The sequence below is a fragment of the Rhynchophorus ferrugineus genome, unplaced genomic scaffold (genome assembly GCF_030347505.1).
Source record: "Rhynchophorus ferrugineus isolate W39M unplaced genomic scaffold, kcgeb_rfMv2 rfM2, whole genome shotgun sequence".
In the NCBI taxonomy this organism is placed as follows: Eukaryota; Metazoa; Arthropoda; class Insecta; order Coleoptera; family Curculionidae; genus Rhynchophorus; species Rhynchophorus ferrugineus.
Window position 1 is genome coordinate 62,391,015 of NW_027472581.1, and position 15,056 is coordinate 62,406,070.

The 15,056-nt window shown below is 31.0% G+C and overlaps 1 protein-coding gene across 6 annotated transcripts in view; it reads left to right on the forward strand.

Moving 5' to 3' along the window:
• jvl (javelin-like) overlaps positions 1 to 15,056 on the forward strand; it is a 317,251-nt gene that overhangs the window by 180,972 nt on the left and 121,223 nt on the right. The window lies entirely within an intron of this gene.

Genomic DNA, 15,056 nt, shown 5'->3' on the forward strand with positions numbered 1-15,056 from the left:
CTCCAGATAAGGACAGATCTTTCTATTTCACAATTAGACTTTTGTCAGTTTGTAAATTTCACGAATTGTCGAATATTTAGTTTGATTAATAATTTATAGTTGAGAGTGAATACAACTAACTAACGCATACTACTACACTAATAATTGTGTAGGCTTATAATTTATTATTTTTGAATAAATCTGATTTAGCTTTTCAATATTATTGGAAAAATTTTTCATTGTTATACGTAGTATCGATGAATAACGACAGCACTTACCTTCGGAGATTTTTAACTTTAAGCGAGTTCTTTTGTTGATGGATTTCGATAAGAGATACGGAAATTGTTTACAATTTACATCAATTTAACTGTCCGAAGAAATTATAACGTAAAATTAAATATTTAAACACCGTCTTCGTTTTACCCGTCACTACAGGAAGAGCACTGCTGCCGGCTGTGTTTTATTATTAGGGTTTAGGTTAGAAAATTTCCGTTTTCTTTCGAAGACTTTTAATGTAATAAACGTGCGAGAATCTTTTTGATGATCGTCGCCGTCTCGTTGGATATTATGATATCGTGACCGTCTGGTTAATGTTTATAGTGATTATTATACATGCAAGGGAGATCATGTGATCATATGTTTAATATAGTGTTAATTATGTAATAACGTCGGATGTAACATGTACTACGCTTTTTAATGAAGTTATCCTTGAAGAATAGTTGGCTATTAAATCACAACAACAAATAAATTGGGCCCATTTCATCGTCAACATGTCTATAAATGATATAAGTTTGAGTCTTATTTTAAATTATATATTGTAGATATTGGTATTTAAAATATTTAGTAATTATTTTGTACTTTTGATATCAAATCAGTCCAATTAATATCACGCCTACAAATTAATTTTAAATGATTTACAACAGATTGTGTATTAAAGCGCTTCGTGCACATCTGTAACTAACTTCATGTTATAAAAGTTAAGTCTTACATTTCAGTATGTGTCATTTCGTTAAACTGTGAACAAAAAATGTTTTCATTGCGATAAATATGTCTGAAGTATATATTTCTCAGTTCAATTTGAAGAAAAAGGCGGCTAAATGTTATCGGATGCTGTATAAAGCTTATGGAAACCATGCTCCATCGATTTCAACGTATTAACACTGGTTTCAACAAAGAGCGTTTAAGACAGCCTAAAAATTTCAAGACGTGAATTTGACGACATTACTCGATGAAACCATCAGTGAGGATCGCTATCAACTACAATTGATACGTTTGAACTGAGCACTGGGCTAACCGGTGAAAACATACTTGAAGCATTAAAATGAGAAGTACTACCCCATCCGCTTTATATTCTCCAGAAGGTATTTCTTCTGATTACTGCTTGTTCCGACATATGAGTTGTGACCTGTCCGTGCAACGCTTCAGTTATGAAGATATCAAAAATTGATCGATTCGTGGATAATCTCTAAAGATATATGGTTCTTTCGAGGTGAAATCCGTAAATTGTCTTCAAAATGGGAAAAAGTAGCCTCTATCGATAGCCAATACTTTGAATAAAAATAAAATACGTTAACCGATTTTTCACAATAAAACTTTAAAAGTAATTTATACGTGTATTAAATATGTAAAAATCGACAAAACATTAAATTACAGGGATTTTAGATTTACACTGATGAATCTAGAACAATGAATATAGAGAATATGCACCTCAACATTGAAGGAAGAACATTACAATTTGCCCTCTTTGACGAGTATTTTACTGTCGATTGCTGGCCATATCCAATGCTCTTAAATGCGTTCAAGATAGTCCAGATATGATCTTGGTGGTAATCATCATTGACTCTATGAGCCCCTTGGGAGCTTAAAATCGGCACAGACACATCATCCACTGACAGTGTACATTAGGGAATTATATACTGCCGCTCGTAATAGTGGCAAGAATATTACCTACATGTGGAATTCCCTACTTCCATACCACATGGGAATCGAAGGTAACGAAGAGCCGACCATCTTGCGGTAGAAAGGGAAGGATCACTTTTGGAAAACCATCTATACAGGAGAAGGGATCTGAATACATATTATACCGCACTGTAAAAAAGCTGGATCAACTAAACATAGGTCCTAAATAGCACTCGAGGCTGATTAGTGTTTGGTGTTGTTAGTGATTTTCCGCATATATTAATCAATGAATTAAACGATAATGGCCTTACACTTGATTCATGTACCAACGCAATTTTCGGTGTTAGTGACAGTATTCGTTTAAGTTCAGTGATTTTTTTTTTGATTTTGAAAAATTCGCATATAGTACTAGAAGTTAAATTAATTTCCATGGATTTATCACAGATTACCTAACTTATCAAATCCATTTTAAATATATGTTATTCCGTATTATTATGGATAATTTAAATTTTCTGGTGTAGGATTTAAAATGTTCCCAGCAAGATGGCAGAAAACATTTTCTTAAAGAGGACAATGCTCTACAAGATAATAAATGTTTACAGTAATATTTATAATTGACTAAAAATTACTCAAAATATTGATTCTAATTTTTTAATTATCAATACTTACCTCAACTATCAGAACTTAACCATTCATTTTCTCGATAGTATTTATTAGTTATTTTGTTTCTGCACTTGACCTAGCAATGCTCCAGATTCTTTAACCCGTCTAAAAAATACGTTTTTTCTGCAAGTCTGCAAACCGGGTCTCCGTGGCGACGATGATGACTCAAATTTTTGCAAGTCTCAAGTCTTCACCTTCTTCGGAGCACGTTCGCCGAATGAAATCCACTGTTTCGACTGTTCCTTGGTCTTTGCTGTGTACCAGTGGATCCATGTTTCGTCGACGACCACGAAACGACGCAGAAACTCCTTCAGATTGCGCTTAAACAGCGTCAAACACTAATCTGAAGTGGTCTCACGGTTGCGCTTGTTGTTCGGAGTGAGCAAACACGGCATCCATCGACAGCTTTCTCATGCCCAAAATTTCAAGCAGGCCTACTGTCTCAACTATTTCGCGCACTTTCAATCTGCACCTGCCAATACGAGATCGTGGATTTTTGACATGTTATTCTCCGTGGTAGCGATTTTTGGGGCACCTAGGCATGGGTTATCAGAAACCGACGTGCGATAATGTTGAATTTCGTTAAGCCATTTTTTATGGTCCCCATTGAAAAAGAAAAGTAACCGCATACGAAATTCAAGAACTCTGATTACGTTGTGCGATTTCCCTTCCAAAAACAAGAATCGATTCACCGACGGTTATTGCTCTATTCCCATTTTTCTAAAATCCGTGGACCCTCCTGCTTCCATATGCGAACAAAACAAAACTACAAGTCCGATTCGGCTGAAATTTGGGCAGTGTCTGTCTTCGAAAATGTACTACACAATACGAAATTATCTTGTGATTGAGGTGATGAGGTTAAGTACTTATCGTGTCGCTCTCGTATAACAGATACTAAATATATCAAAGGAACATGTTAATTACATCTTCACGAACATTTAGATCAGATATCTGGAAATAAATGTCGCTTCCACTCAGAGCTTACTAGTCGGCTTATGTTAAAACAATGTTTTGATGATTTAATATACTATTCGGCCGTTTCCGACAATATAACGGATGATGGATCTAGTAAATAACTTCTTTGTAGATCTTAAAAACCAGCTTCGGAAAAAGCTTTATGTATACAAAATGCTAGAGATGTATTAGACAAGAATGATTAGAACAGTTTTAATCTTGATTGAATTTGTTGTATATATGTATGTATAAATGGTTATTTGTTTTAATAATAGTTCGTCCATAATTATATCGATAATTTTTCAACATAAAAAATTTTAATATCTTCTGTATCTACATTCAGCAAGTTTAGGACACTTTATATAAAATAATAATTATTAATATTAATCTTAATATAAAAGTTTTAATGTAAAGATATAATTACTGCTATTTTATTCTTGTTCTGAGAAGGTATATTTTTAGTATAATATTATCTTCAATTTAAAATATTGCCGGCTCGGTAGCCGTAGTGGTCAAGGTATCAGGATGGTGCACTGGTGCGATAATCGCTAAATCCAACTGGGTAAAAAGGAGACTTTAAAATATAACAAAAAAAAATGCTTTTTCTAAGAAACAGTATAACTTGAAATCTCGATATAAATGTCGATGATAACTTGTCGCATTATTAATTACCCATACCTTTATATCCGTTACTACAAAATCAATATTCGTTATTTGATTTTATGGCATAAATACAACGAACATGCTTTGTACCCATATAGATATAGTAAATATTCTGTATTTCAGTTGGGAACCAGCAACGCGTTGTTATTTGAGGATTATTTATTAGAATAGAATATCTAATTAACTTTTCCTGGTGAATTTATAGTTTAAGCGAGCTACGTTTGGAATCCATTTGAACAGTTTCTTATAAATAATATAGTCGAGGATATCTGTTGTTGGATGCTTATTATATTTTTAAGTCTCCTTTTTACCAACGAGGGTTTATGGTCTGGACCTACAGTTAAACGTAGGCTTCGATCCACGGTCCTCGGTATTAAGTCTTACCCAGTCTGGTTACTGGCGTGACTGGGATCATTTTCCTTGTCAGATTTTACACTCTTGCCTAAGGACAATCACAAACATACATTTACTCGCGACTATTGCAACAGCCGGAGGACGGTCCTATCGCCTTTACCACTGCGCCAAACAAGTCGGTTTGTGTATCTTTAGTTAGCTTTGTTAGCTATTGCTTTTGAATAGCGTTGATATATTGTATATCTTAAATTAATTTAATTATTGATATAATATCCTCAGCTATCTCTTTCTATCAAGTTAGAGTAGTCGCCTACCATTACTACATGATTTATTTTTTATTATCATATATTAAAAAACAATTAGCAAGTTATAATAATACTATAAGAGTAATATACTATACTGAGTAAAAAAATCACTTTTGTAGTATAAAACACTTACGTATTTCTTATCATAGAACGCTCAAGTCGCAATTTCTACATTCATTACTTTTCTTGATTTGTTTGAAGAAATCTTGTTCTGTAGCCCGAATACTTAGAAACTTATTTATGGTGATGCTGTTACAGTTTAAAAGTACTGATCTTGACGCCAACGACAAAGAACTTGGGTGAAAAATTTAAAGACAATGAACTGTAAGGCTTATTAGAAGAATACACAGCTCAAACTCTCAAAGAACTTTCAGACTGCTTATCAGTTGATTTTCAGGCGTTTATATGCTATTGGACACGAAAGAATCTAATAAAACTGCGATAGATATACTAAATAAATATACGTTATTAAATAAATTGAACAGGGCATCATTGCACAAAATTCTAGCATTAGTGAATAACAGATGTAAAGTCAGCCTCTGATGTGATAAAGCTAGGCCGCACGTTGGATTAGTTGTGAAGGATCCTCTATTAGAGCTCTAATATGAAGTTTTACCGTACCCAGCAGACTCACCAGATACAGTGTTTTCTGGTTATCATTTGTTCAGTTCGATAACTTGACACATGGTTCCTAATGTTCCCAAAAAATGTTAACCTTAATATATTCCTTCATGTTAATAACATTGACTTATCCATTCATTGCACCAAGTTATTGTAATCATATTTGGAACATTCTAATCTATTTTATTATGAAATTCAGAAACTTTATAAATATTTATATGGCAAGGTTTACTTAGACATTCAAATTAATTATTACCTTATTCTTAGATAGCTATGATAAAATATTGGCTTCTGCAGCTGTAGTAAATCTGCAAACCTGTGATAAATATTTTAGTTGAAGAATCGTGGTTTATCAGGAAGAACCAAATCCACTAAAATACCGAGATATCTTTTAAAGATAATGTTTAAATAAAAGCCCAAGTTTAATCAAAGCAGCTTGTGTCTAAATTTGAAGTACAGCATCAGTACCACTATCCAATTAATTTTCGGTTTAATATTCTGTGATATCAGTTCCTCATAGAGGCTAAAGGTGTAATGTTCTTACCTTGTTATTGCCTATTGTTATATTTTATAAGCTATAATTTATTATATTTTAAACGATTAACCATATATGGTATTGGTACAACTACAACTGTCCCAGCAATATATTTGCGCAACTGCATTCGATTTTCCTTCATATTTACACTAAATTATGGTGTAAGATTCTAGCGCTAAACCGATTAATATGTTTAATCTACTTTTATAATGAAATTACGTGGTTACTCTGCTTTTAAGATGTTATCTATCGACTTTTACTTGCAAATATACTGTTTATTTTAACAATAGGATATTTATTAACATTATTTTCGTGTTAGAGTGCATTGAAACCACGATTGTTATTTGCCAATATATTAATAATTATAGTAAAACATAATAAAGTAAAATATTTTTAGTAATAAAGTACTATAATCATACATTTTAATAAACCGAAATGTCCAGTCTTTTTAATCATATTTTACGCTTCTATTAACCAACTAGAGTTTATCTGGACCACTGCGTAGTAGGTAGGTATCGAGCCATGATCTTCAGAATTAATCCTACAGGCTGGCAAGATATCGACAAAAAAAAAATATTCTAGAAGACCTTCAGGCCTACCAAGTTATTTACCGGAATGACTGAGATAGTTATTTATCTTGTCAGATTACAAACTCTTTTCTATTGCACAAGCATAAAATAAAAATACCCTAAATAGGATTCAAATCCTTAACTTATGCATTAATATGATTAGATATTATTTAATATATTTTATATTGTATTACTAATTTCATGTAGAATACTTTATTTTCATTTCTTTTATACATTTTTATCTGCTATTTGGCGTTAAATTTTAGTTATTTAAATTTTTTCCATCATAATGAATACTATTTATATTAATATTTAAAAATATTTTTAATTAAGATTTATTTATATTTTTCATAACATTCCAAAAGTTTTTCTTATTATGAAATAGTCTGTAATACATATTATATATAATGTTAATACATATTATATATTCGTGTAAAGAAAGTAATTATATGAAATATTCTGTTTGTTAATTATTTATATTGTTTAGCATTATGGCTTCAAAGTTAATTATGAAAACCAGGTTGCTAATAAGATCCTAGGAATTTAAGCAACTTTAATCGCTAGTGTCGAAACCTCAAAAAACTGGTTATACATATAAATATCTCAAACATATTAGTTTCCCTAAACTATCGGATGCATTTTTATATTTAACAAGATTCAAGCCAGATTTAGATCAAGCCAGTTTTCAAGCTATGTTCATAATATCTTCGTAATTGAATGGTTTATGTTTGTTTGGAGACAGTGCAAAAAAAACAGTAATATCTTTTAGCTAATAATAGCTATGGTAAGACATTGTCATATTCGAACTTGCATCAAAACATTGCTATCGTAAGTTCCCACATTAGAAGAGCATATACGAAACAGATGCTCTTAATTTTGACCAAAATGAAAAAACCGTAACCAAGTAATATCAAATATTACACTGTGACTTGGCCTACGTTTTCAGGGTCACTAAATATGCCTATATAAAAGTAGAATTTAACTTATTTAGCTCAAATGCAAGTTATGGATTGAGTATGACAACAATTTATTATGTAGAATATATAATATTATTAGATAGTAATAAGTACAAATAACAATGTTTTAAAGTGTATAAATTATTGTCATATATTACTGTTAGAACATTGTTATTATTATTTGTTATTGCCATCTTAATAAATTGACACTAATATGCTATTTTTTATTTATTATCCTAATTTGTTGTGATTTTAACATTACAAAGTATTTATTCTACGATAGACACTTAGAAATAAAAATGAATGAATAAAAACAAATGATAATTCAGAGACCTTAAACAATGTTTTTTCACCGATGGATGACATTTTATTGTATTTTTTCCATGATAGAAATTCTCACGAATCAAATGCCTATCGATTTCCGTCCGCATTCGGTTTTGATACAAAAAATACGACTGCAACTAACAAAAATTATGGTAATGGTAGGAATTTCGGTCTACTACCTTCCGTGTATAATTAACGTACATAGTGGTATTTCGTTGCTATACTGTTTGTCGGTATTCACTCGGGGTTTGATACGTACGTTAATATTTACCATTCGTTTTCATAATTTTTTTCGTTTCTATTTTAAAACTGTGAACACAATCGGGTAGATATTGATTCGTTATTAAAATTTAATTGAATTTGGGTAAATTTTAATTAAAACTATGGAAAGAAGCAAACGATTTAATAGAATCTCCTAAAAATTGGAAATGGTTTTTTGTTATTAATTTTAGAGGCTAGTTTTATAAAAAATATTTTATAACAATGTATTAAGTAGTGCATTGTAGTAGCTCATATATATTTATTTAACTTTTATTATGGCATTATAATATGAATTAAATTATTATTGTAGGAATGTTCGTCGGGTCGGTCAGTCGGTCGAAATGTGTGGCTGCCGCGGCGATTATTTGTCAGAACACTCACTACTATCTTTGGAAGGAATTTGCACGGGAACTAAAAACACTGGTTGAATCAAAGTTGTTTATTCTAACTTACGATTGATACATGTGGTCGATGGGTGAATGGACAGGATATTAGGTTAAGGTGAAGGAAGTACGGTAGCGCTGTGGAAGTGGTACTGTTACAGGGGGACGGTGATAAGAAAAGAGCGAGACGTCGTCGTGATGGTCTTTTATACCCTGGAACTTGCATGGTACCAATCCACCGGCGTTGCCAACCTTTGTAGTTGTTGATGGTGAATTGGTGGTGGCCTAAAGGGTCGTGGCGGTCGCCACATTATATTTATCTGTATATTTTGAAACTGTCGTATAAGTGAAATTATCTCATTTAAGACGTATTGTAAGATTATTAACAACACAACCTTCAACTATCAACGATTTTTAACAAGGTTTTTTTATTATTTTTCGAAGTTCGCGTTCTAAGCCGAATACGTATCATTAGCGTATCATTTAAATGTTACGCCGAAGATAACACATCGTGGAAGGCGCAGAGTTTATGCAGATATAAGATTGAAAGCTCAAATCGAACTTCAATTAAAAAGAATATGATAATGTTCAGTCACAGTAAAATCCGGGTTTTACACAAAACTGCGTAAATGGACATTTTTACGCTATCCACAGAATTTGCCAAACATCGCTCCTTTCGATTACCACTTCTTTCTGAACATGACTCATGACCAACACTTCACTTTACTATGCACAGACCAGAAGTTACATCGATCGATCATTTTCTCAGTAAGGAATCCATATGCTGCTTGAACAATTAGGATAAAATGTAAAAAAGTTGAATAAAATTCATTCTGCCAATTTACTTAATTCTTCAAGTTACAAAAATACCTTTTTTTCATCGTGTTATATTTTATGTACCATGTCAAAAGTAAATATGTCTGGGACTATGACTCAACCGAGCAAGAAGGGTCAAAACACATGGCATAACTAAAAATCATCAACCCTCCACTTAACACCCCTTGTTCTTGTTCCGTTATAAAACTGAAATAAAGAGTTGTACATAGTTATTATGAATGTATAAGTCTCAAAATTAAAACTTTTCTTTAACATGTTTTTAACCTCTTCATTATTAATTAACTAATTTATATTTATAATCTTATTATCATATTTTAATAATATATTTTCGAATACCACTATCGTGAGAGTAATAATAAAATATTGCCCAATGGTGATGTCATTTTGTTTTTTCTTATTTTTTTTTATTTTGTAGCTTTAATTTTATTTGTTTCCTTAATGCTACAATATCATTTTCATCCATTTATGATACAAACAGAATGAATTAGTAACAAGAACGAACGAAATTCGTAGAACTTAATAATAAACGTTTTAAAAAATGATTAAAAAACTAAATTGTTATTATATGTAAAATCAACACACTTCTAACAATATTTTTTTTGCAAAACAGCTTTTCATAATCAAATCTAACTTTGGCAAGCTTACTTAACTAAATGTATGTAACAACTCCTAAGCCACAATGGTGCCAAAAGACACACTATTATTTATATTGTAAGAAACAATTTTTTTATATATATTTTATCTTTTAATAATCTTTATGTAAAAGTTTAAATTTGTAAATTAAAACACATTCGTACTTAAATAGTAAAAGTAGATATATTTAAATTAAATACTTTCTAATACATATTTATACTAATTCAAAAGATACTTAATATTAAATAATGGAAAACATGTAATATGTGTTTAAATTAATTGTATGTTCAGCTATGTGTATATAAATAAATAAACTGATATGTACTAAACCGCAACAATTGATATGATCTGAATCATCATAACATTTATATTTCTTGTATTGTATAGAGTTTCATTAAATTCTAGACTAGTTTCATTTTACATTCACATATTATACTTCATTGTTACATCACATATTCTTAATAAATTAAATATTTATATAGATTACAGAAGTTGCAATTGCAGAAAGTTTTGTTTTAAAAACTACGTATGCTCAAATAAAGGAAAAATCGCAGCAACGCTACTTGTAATATGAAGATATTATATTGTGTAAATATACACAATCTGTAAATACAATTCTGAAAAAATAATTTTTACAACTTAATAGATTATAATAAATTTGCATTAAATACTGGTGTTAATACGAAGTATCGTATTTAATTTAATTAATCAAGCACAATCTTTTTTTTTTAATTCACAATATGTTCTTTATAATATAATGGAATATATTTTATATTAAAATGAGAAGCGGTTTTAAGGAATCAATGTGTCTATCTAATAACTTCCTTTTCATTTACAAATTTACTCTCAAAAGCGATTAATTTTATACCATTTTTCTTCTTAATTTCATCACATCCATTTGTAATTATTTTGATGGTGCTATTGATTCTACGCCTGTAGATTTGCATGTTTCGTTATTCAAGAGAATACAAATTTTGATTATTTATGGATAATTTCCTTTGCTGTATCAATTATTTGTGGATATAAATCTAAATCCAAATAAGTCCATTAGTGGCCACAAAATATCAATAATGCCACTCTTCCTGGGTTCAACCAATAATATGCAACCAAATTTGGTTTAATAACATATTTCTTACCCTCGTTAAATAGACAAATATTTGATTATAAATGATTTCTATTGAATAGCTAAAATAGTAAGGCTAGCATTCTTCATAATATAGTTCACACAGCAGAGCCACGAAAGCTGAAAAAAGTACTGGGCTAGTATTGACAACAGAGGAATCGCCTGCTTTTGTAAATTCAATAGGATCCAATTAAAGTTAGTCCTTAGAATCTTTCAAATGCGATGCTTAAAAGAAATTCTACATGTTCCCTCTAAGATCGCATTATAAATAAAATCATTCGTTTAAGATGCACAATCAGTGTACAAATTCAGACATGTTTGTCAATTGAAAAGATAAGGATACAAACTTCTGTGACCAAAAAGTTAACATTTTAGGTGAAAGACGTAGTATATGATATGAAGATATGAATCAAGGTCATAGAAAGCAATCTGAAACATTGGAAAATAACATTGTCCAAAGCAAGAACGGTCTTTGAGCATCGGCTTTGGATTGATGATGATGGTATGAAGTTAAAGCGTTTCTTATATATTATTATTAAACCGTAAAAGTAAAATCAAACGAGTTTTTTATATATATTATGCTCTTGTCAATAATGATGGTCGAAACAATTACTCCAATAGTCTCTACAATTAGTGCACGTAAAAATGTCATTGCCGAACGTAAATAGTAGCATAGTAGCATGGTGTCACTCGAAAACCTATAGGTAGACGTTTAATAGATATGGAAGTGATTCAATATGGAGGAACTTAGGATATTGGAATAGCACATGTGAATGTAGGGAAAGTTTTAATATATTAACGTAACAGGAACATGTAGGCAGAAATATAAGTTTATTTAAGTTTATATTTTGAACCCATTACCAAACATATAACCGTTTTTCAATTTGTCTTCACATACATATTGGAAGTGCTTAGCATTAAGAATTAGTGGCAGACATATTCCGTTGAGAACTCTTGTTTATATCAAGGAAGTACTTCATCTTTCAAATTAATTTTAGCCGGTACTGCTATTTAAAAATATTATTACACTTAATCGTTATAATTCAAATATGAATATTTCAAAATACAGACCAAACATCTCCTTATGTTCAGTAAATATATTACTTTATTTAGCATTGTCTTTTTTAGTAACAATAAATTAGGAATATATGACGTAACTCAATCACCTTATATGCAACTTTCTTATTGTTTACACTTCGCAGTCATTTGTTGGTTATGCTTTCTAAATTTGCTTTAAAGGCTAAATCTGAAATTCTATTGTAACTGTTCTCGAAATATTGTTCAAGTATTCTACTGTACATTACATAATTTCTTGTTCGTGTTCGACCCTATTCAGACGTATGCGCGTAATTTTCTACTTTTTCATTGAATATCATAGAACAGATGGCACTCGAACAAAGGTATTTTGAAATACTACGGGGTGTCTAAGACCATATTTTGGTTAAGAGTATTTTTTGCTTCATTAATAATTAATTTATAGTGAAAATAATAGGAATTTATGTTACAAATAAATTGTTTTTTAAAATATACAATAAAATTGTAAACATTATAATCATCTTCCAATTGGTGATTAATACATTCTAATGCTCACTATATATGTGGTTAAAATTGACTCAAATATCTGCTGTTGCGGTATTTGATACAAAAATATTAAGGTTAAATTTTAATCAAAGTAGGCATTGTTCTGACGTGGGTCAATCACTCTCATTGCAAGAATGTGAGTGTGTCTGTAACTCGCTATTTCTGGTCATTTCGCTAGACATCTGCACTAACATTTCCATTCGGTTTGAGTAGCTCGTTATACAGTACACTTTGCTGTTCCCACCATATGCATAGCAAAACTTTATGCCATGAATATTCCACTTCGGTGTTGACGTAGGCGACACTGCTGAACTACCCCATGACTTGTGTATGGGATTGTCGTAGTAGAAACAGTTATCATCGCCAGTCATGTTATGATGTTAAAACGGTCTAAAATAGCATTTTCAGTCAATTCGTACGGCACATCGTTTCCAGTCTTTTGGATTTTTGCCACCGCCTGTGAATATCAGGAAACAGTTGAAGTCTTGAATTCATTGTGTAAATGATTGATATCAAAACAACCACTTTTAAATCGTTAAAATCAAAACCGGCAATTGAGATATGACGAAGCAGTATCACCATAACTTTCTAAAAGTGCTCGGTAGGCCTCGGCAGCAAATTTGTTCAAAGAAGACAAATGTAACAAATCTCGAAATACAATTTTGAGTATTCCATGTATGTATCTGTATAAACTGAATAACTACTAGCTAATTAACAGTTATACAGCTAATATAAATTGTCACTTACTTGAGTCGATAGTGAGAACTTGGTATGGTGAATAATCATCTGAAAGACCAAATATGCATGAAATATTGAGTATATACCGCCCTCACTAATATCGAAACAACAACCCCATTTTATGGTCGACAATTAGTATAATCCAAACAGAGCATCACTGTTTAATGAAACAAGACCCAATTTTAGCTTAGTTTTGATATATAAGGGAGTTACGTTGATCCGAGTTTTGTCATGTAGTAATACATCTTGCCTGCTTCCTCGCACAATACATGGCATTTTCTCGCCAAGCTATTTTCTCAATTGAATTAATTGTTGACTACAGTGATTTAACAGCATCTGGTCAGTTTTAGTAATAAAGAAGTTACATATCCTACTATATACATAGGAGAAAGCAGTGAATGTCTACTCACCACATTTCTCACCAAAAACATACATTTTGTCATCCACCCAGTATCGGCACGAAGCATACTTATAATTGATTTCCAAACATTTTTGTTGAAATTTCTTCAGAAACCATTCTAATCTCTGCTATTCTAAAGTATTATAGAAGTCAGGTACACTTTTCTAGTTCGGATTTCTGATAAATTACAACCCATCTTTTCAAAACTACGAAATGCTGCGCATTATTTCTATTTTAAGCATAATTTTACAAGTACAAAAGCATATGTAAATCTTAAGTGGTATATCTAAAACATTCATACCTTGGTAATAATTCGATTCATTAATACATTATTTTACACGCTTATATCGCAAGCAAGTGTTAAAAAGTAAACATATTCCAAAAAACTCTACAAAGATAAAAAATGTCAGCTATTTTTGGACGAAGCCTTTAATAAAGTCTGACATTCAAGATTCATATTTAATAAAATGTTACCGGATGCAAACTCTTAAACTCCTATATCTCAGCAAATATGTTTAGAGTTAAACAAGAAGAAGCTTACTCAACAATGGAAAAGTATTGTGGATATACCTTGATATTATAGAAACTGTTACTTACTCCTAAACCTTCGGATTCCAATTGTTACAGAGGAATACAGATTCGCAACATGAAGGAGGACTCCACTCCCATGTAAATTCCAAAATACATCTCTTGGACAACACTGAACTAAGACGCAGAGTCAAGAGAACCGAATCATGTAATCTTGTGTAGTTGTGTGGTGAAGTGCATTAAATTGTAAAAACACTGAAACTGCTACTAACTTTTATTTTATTAGAGAATATGTGAGCACCAATGAGTCTTCCTAGATAAGTACTTATTTTTAAGATAGTATAGAGAGAAAAATTGTTAGCCGGTAGCTACTAGTAATAACATATTATTAAATTAAAAAAATACATTGACATTAATTAATTGATTAGTTAATTAGTACCTAAACGCATACGCCCTAATATTTAATGTGTACAATACACAAAAGATTTTAAATATAAATGATGCGAGGTACATACTGTGTCTCATTGCTAATCAAATATACCTAAAGTACGGTTTCATTAACATTGTCGAATAACATTTATTGGATCACATTTTACGAGCTATATTAAGTCCACATTTCTAATGCTTCATCTATATGAAACCTTATTATACAGGCACGTGTCATATTAAATTACTATGATCTCTGCGATCTGGTTATTTAATCACCTTTTGAAATTTTATATATTTCTGTATTTAATATAATGCTTACAT